The sequence below is a fragment of the Denticeps clupeoides genome, chromosome 6 (assembly GCF_900700375.1).
Source record: "Denticeps clupeoides chromosome 6, fDenClu1.1, whole genome shotgun sequence".
Lineage (NCBI taxonomy): Eukaryota > Metazoa > Chordata > Actinopteri > Clupeiformes > Denticipitidae > Denticeps > Denticeps clupeoides.
In genome coordinates, this window is record NC_041712.1 from 23,383,790 (window position 1) to 23,390,227 (window position 6,438).

Here is a 6,438-nt window from a genome sequence, read left to right on the forward strand (position 1 = left end):
GTCAGGTGGCATTTGCCAGCCCGTCTACCCCACCTACGTTCCAGGCAAACTGCATAAGCCACTGGTTTTGTCGCAGAAGTGGAGAACAAAGGCACAGGCTTTGTAACAGAGAGTGTGAGAATAAGCTCTGACAGGCAGCAAGAGTGAATGATACAGTGACCCATCATCCATGCCATAATACCACCATGACCTGCTTCCTCAGATCATTCCAACACGTCTCCTTCAGTGAAGATGAAATGCCAGAAAGAGAAAGTCTCGCTTTAGTTATTGTCACTAGGGTTAAAGCCATGTGAAAAAATACGGATACACATGTCTGACAAGAGACCAGGGGCACGGGGCTAAACAACTGAAACCTTTTGTGTGTGGAGACCAGTTCTAAAATTCCTCTTTAAACATAGAAAGGAATAGAGTGTATGATTATCTGAGGAACATGAAGAACATAAATCCACTGAGGCTCATGAGGTAATGACATGCTCTTAAGTTCAGGTGGCGCAAATTCACTCTGGTAGAAGTATTCACTGAACTTTTTTAATCAAGTTAAAGTGAATAAGTACAAACTCGAAAAAATTGACAGTTTTCTTGTTCATGGATTAAGACGGGTCCTAGAGTGTAGGGTTTATACATTGACCCTTAAAGTATTAAAGGACAAAACAAGCATTTTGGGCAGAACTAACTGGACCTCATGTCATATTAATTCAATAAAGCGACAGAACTTAATCACCAAAGAATGTATTCAGCATGAACAGTGGCAAACATGACATTTCGTGTTTCTAAGCCCGAGTGTTGAGGTCTGCATGGCACACAATTATGTGAGGCGGTGAAAAAAAATAGCACTTAAAATGTAAGGAATACAAAGTGGATATTCATGTTTAAAACACAGTAGCTATAAAAATGGCTATATAAAATGACAGATTTTTGTGATGTAAAAATAACATGAGACTACATTAAACCATTCTAAAACCTCTCCCAACTTTGTGACCTATGTGACAGTCAAGTAAAAAAAAACAACGAATCTTTTATGCGTAAAATTACAAAAGCTTGTTCCATAAATTTGCACACCTGCCGTCAATTAAAGAGCCTCTAATTAACCATAGATAATAGGATCTTCCTCAAACCCACTCAGTCCCATCTCAGCTCCTATGTTTAAAAAGATATGGAGACAATATCTCATATTCATGTGTACCTAACAAAGGACAGTTGCAGAATCTTCAAAGATGTACAAGCAGCAGACTAAAAAGAATAAACTAAATAATGCAAATACAACCTGATGATAACTGGCTTCATTTCATACTCCCTTTTATTATCTCTGAGCAAAAACAAATGCCTTCTCTTCTGCTTGCCTCCGCCCTTTGGCTTCAGCTGTGAGAAACAAATCAATTTTTATCAGGAGGGAATGAGAAAGGCCAGATTGCCCTCGGTTTGTCTTCGCGACGCAGATGCTTACTTCAGCAGCTGCTACGAAACAGCGGAGTGAGCTCGGCTTCCGGAATGTCTCTCACTCCAACAGGTGAGCGTGCATCAGTTATGAGATGAAATATATTTTTTGCCATGGCACATGTGATTTGAAATTACATTATTTATGCTATTTAAGCTATGCAATAATACATCTTTCTCAGTTCCGTAGTTTGACACCCCATAACTTCAGGTGGACCACTATAGACCTGGAATGTCTGCGGGAGAATGTCTGCGGGAGAATGCTGCGGCCTGTCATAAAATTATTGAAGGCGCTTAGCCTTCTAAGTCTGTGAAATGAAGTCTGTAGCATGCAAAGCAGTTCTAGATTGAATAAATGAATAAAAATAATGATAATAATATTTAAAAAGTCACAGTCAACTGAGACTGCAGGTAACTGCAGTGGGTAATGTAGGCTGATGCTGCCACCTCCTGATGAAGACAGTCTGGTCTCTTAGGTCAGCATGTCCTGAAAAATTAGAGAACAGCGCCCTCTGTGGAGAGGATTGGCACGATACACAAATGTGTGTGTGCATTTATTTTATTTTTTTAAGAAGTCATTTAAGTCTTTTAGGGATTAAAATATGCACAATTTACGTAATTGCTCAGTGTTAATGCTCATTAGAAGTGATGGATATTGATGGAAACATCAGTCACTGGTCTCGGTGTACCTCCACATGTAATTTGCAAGCTATTCAGTTACGCTAAAGAGAACACTGTGATCTGTGGAATTAGAACGGGAAAACCGTACATGGAGGAGTTATAACCTTTGCCTCCTCACCAGTCACGCATGGAGTCTAATGTTACAGTATGAGTGTTAGAAAATGTCTTTAAGATTTTGTTATTTAGTTTCTAGTGTTCAGTGGTGATGCTAGAAAAGCAGTAGAGGGAACGCCGGGTCCTGGCTCTCCACCTTGGTTCCTGCGAGAATCTGTTTTTTATTGGATCAGACTCTCTTGCCACATACCATAAAGTATCTTATGTAAGACCAGAAGGAGAATATTACAGAAAAAAAAGGAGAAAACAAGTAAAAACAATAAATGGAATTAATTGAGCGTTTTAACGCACCATCGCTGGGACCAAGCGCGTGTCAAGATGGATTTAGGGAAAGGGAGATTATCATGGCATTTATGTAACCCCGTCAGGCAGAGATATGGCTTTTCCATGTACCGGGCCGAGGGAACGTTGGAAAGGCTCTGGGTATCTCACGAGCGCGCGTTTTAATCTTGTGTGGCTTGTTAAAACAGTGACACTTTATCCAAATATCCCGCGCCTGGGAATGCTACTGGGCTCATGGCTGTCGGCAAGGTTGCGATCCACACTGGACAGGGACTCATTTGAAAAGGTCCTGACACGTTTGAAAAGACTCCTCAGCCGGACAATTAAGAACTCTCCCCACCACATTGGCATTAATACGCTTCCATTTGGCAATGATCAGTCCGGCCCCGGCGTAACCCAGCCTTCCCCTCGTTTTAAGTGTTTAAGAAGCTTGGCAGACTTCAATAGACGGAGAGGCCCCGGTTCACCTAGAAGACCATGTGTTTTTATCAAAGACACATGGTGAAAAGGTCCACACTCTGTCACTTGCGGGAAATGTCTCATATCCCTCTATCCATACTCCCCGGGACCAGGGGGGATGGCAGGACCCCCAGAGCAGCTGTGCGGTTGCTATGGCATCTCCAGTGACAACTCGGACATTCCGAGAACCGGCGAGCGGGTCGTCCAAACGCCCAACGGAACCATCCAATAACGCTGCCACCTGCCGGGCAGCCATGGGAACGGACTGACGGCCCAGGGTCCCCCTCGGCGAGGTCATATCCCATCATCCTGCCGTCACTGCATCGCAGCACAAAGCACTTTCACTTCTTCTTCTTCTTCTTTTTTTTTTAATGGATTCATGCACTTGGCAACAAGAGTCTAGCAAAGTTAATTCAATAAACCACCCACATTTTACCACCCTTCATGTTCCACGTCAAGCTTATTTCTGTGAAGTCGCTTGCAAAAATAAAAAAGATTATACTGCATGGCATGCGGTATAATCTGTGGAAGGATGGAAGGATATATCTGCTTTTCACCTTCTGGCCCATCATTAAAAAGCACTGGAACGGCTCCAGGCGATATAAAGATCCGCATAAACCGCACGAACCGGGGGCCTGCAGGTGACCGGCTCACCGGCTCTCTGCTCGCAATATCACAGGGCCTCATAACCACTGCAAGGATTTTCCTCTGAGGATAAAATAAAACGAATCGCTCTACGTTTAGTGGCAATAATTTATATCTTCATGGAAGGAATGCGGCCGACCCTGACAGAAGCAAAATTCGATTTTCAAAATGAATGTGGACTTATTTTGCAACGTGCCTTCATTGTTACTGTGCAATTCTAATGAGAGATCGCTTGGAGCAAGTCAGCAGATGGCCAGTTGAAAACAAGGCTATAAATTATAGCAATAGCAAAATACAAACAGAAAGTTAAAGAACATGGTGCCATATTGAGCAAAATATAAAGATATTAAGAGTGAAATATTAAACAAAGCAAAATATGTAAATACTGAACAATCTTGATAAATACATTACAAAATGTACTTTAGTGCCTGATAATTGGAAAAATCTGATACATTTGAAAATCATTTTGAACTGAAAATGCTAGTGTGTAAGAGGTTGTTTGTTACATAATTTAATATGAAAAGTTAAACCTTCAAGCCATACGAAAGTGCTTACTTTTTGATATTTTTGCGTTGTTGTTTTTTTTTCAGGCAAAATAATCAACCAAAAATATTGACTTTGTGTGTGTGCATTTAATTACATGTGAGTTGTGCAAAATTCTCGAGATTCTCCTCTCATCTGCCTGTGATTACAGCCATTCTGAAAGTTGTCTTATGTAACAGTAGGGCAACGTTCAGATGCTCCTCACATTTCAGCACTCATCCAGAGTTTTACATAACCTCCAGAATGTCTTGGACCCGTAGCGATTATATCCTAAACGGTGCCTTTTCATCTGCTCCATGTCATCCTTCACGCAAAGAAAAACAGCGTCCATGCAGCTGCTGTCACTCCATCATCCGCAAGCTGACATGCAGGTCTGACAAGAGCTCTCGGATTGGGAAAGAAATCTGGGAGCTCATGGAAGACATGGGCATCCCTATATTCAGGGGCCTCAGATTCACCAACAGGAGCTCTTTTATGGTGGCCTGCAAAGGTTTGTGCACCCTTGCTAAAAAAAACTTAAAGATCAAGTTAAAGAGGTTCTACCTTGACTACATCAGTCCACTTCTGAAATGCACCAGGTTGCCCATCCACTAAACTCGATGATGTGAGCAGTGACATGCGGCAGATGAATTTAATGAATGGCGTCTATCAGAGAACTTCCTGAATGTTCAGGCCACACAAGTCATCCATCTGAGAAATATATGAAATGAGTAACGTGACTTAATCGGTTGCAGGAGACCCACTGGACCAGGACAAGGCCAGGGTATTGGAACAATCCAGAACACCACCCCTCGAGAGAAAATGCCACAAATGCCCAAAATCAAATGATGGCAAATGGCGACAGAGCAGCTGAGCGGTGACAATTTCTACAACTCTGTCAGCCACGGAAAAGCCAAGTCCAGACGGTCAAACGTGAACATTCTGCCAAGGTCTACCACACACGTAAAGTGTCTGGCCGCTCTGAGGAGAACTTCTTACGTAACCCTTCTTAAAGGCCTGATTGTTTTATCTGCCTTTTGATCAAAAAGTGCTGTTTTGAAACGTGGCCAGGATCCCATGGTGATGCAGACAGGTTCATTAGTCTTTCCACGCAGAGCCCCACTACATTAAACATCAATCTTCCGACGTCCTTCTTCATCACTCATACTGACATCTATTTGACATTTAGAAAGCAATCGAGGAGCCATTAACTCCAGATCGTGGGATGGATGTGTTGTTCACACGAACTACGCGAATGCCAGACACCAAGAACTAATATTCTCAGTGTTTTTATTATATACCTGGACAAATAGCTTTGTTTCCAAATCAGCTTTAAAATCAGAACGTTCCATATGAAGTCGAGGCCATAAGTTAACATCTTCTTTTGCTATAACGCTCCAAAAGTTCTTCTTGCAGCTAAACCAGGCCCATCAAGCTGGTCTACCAGGTAAATTCTGGCCAGGTTAAGTCCTGCTTAAGTCCTGCAGGGTGGTAGTAGCCTAGTGGGTAACACACTTGCCTATGAACCAGAAGACCATTGTGTCCCTGAGCAAGATCACTTAACCCTAAGTTGTTCCAGGGGGGCTGTCCCCTGTAACTACTGATTGTAAGTCGCTCTGGATAAGGGCGTCTGGTAAATGCCATAAATGTAAATGTAAATGCTTAGCTCCAATGGACTGTCACTGATGTCTAAAGTGATGGTGCTGTGGTTGACCATGGTCTACACATTACTGTCATCATCATGAGATGACCGTTAACATGAGAGAGGGAAAGAGAACGAGTAATGGTGCTGATAGAACGTGATATGCTGTCACCACAGCGTACATGTCACATGTGTGCTCACCGACAGAAAAACAAGTGACACGTGGATGAGATATCGGCAAGAATTTTCGTGTTGATCTGTACAAGAATGAAAATAAATTCATAATACAAACGTAATCTAATTTCACTCCACTTTATAGGCTTGGCCGGTCCATCTGTGTTTGACAGACATCTCATCGCCATCCAACTCTGCATCCAAACCACTAGAGCCAGAAGACATGAGTATTAGAGGACTGATGTTATTCTGGGTCTCATGGAAGGGCAGTAGTTTATTTGAAAAGGGGAATAAAATGCATATGTCTTAAATGGATATTTACACTGTGTGTGTGTGTGTGTGTGTGTGTGTGTGTGTGTGTGTGTGTGTGTGTGTGAGTGTGTGTGTGTGTGTGCTGTGTTGGAAGTGATGTGGTGGAATGAACCTCGCCAGACATCTGAGTCTCTGAACATCTTCAGATGACACATGACACAGATGACGAAACA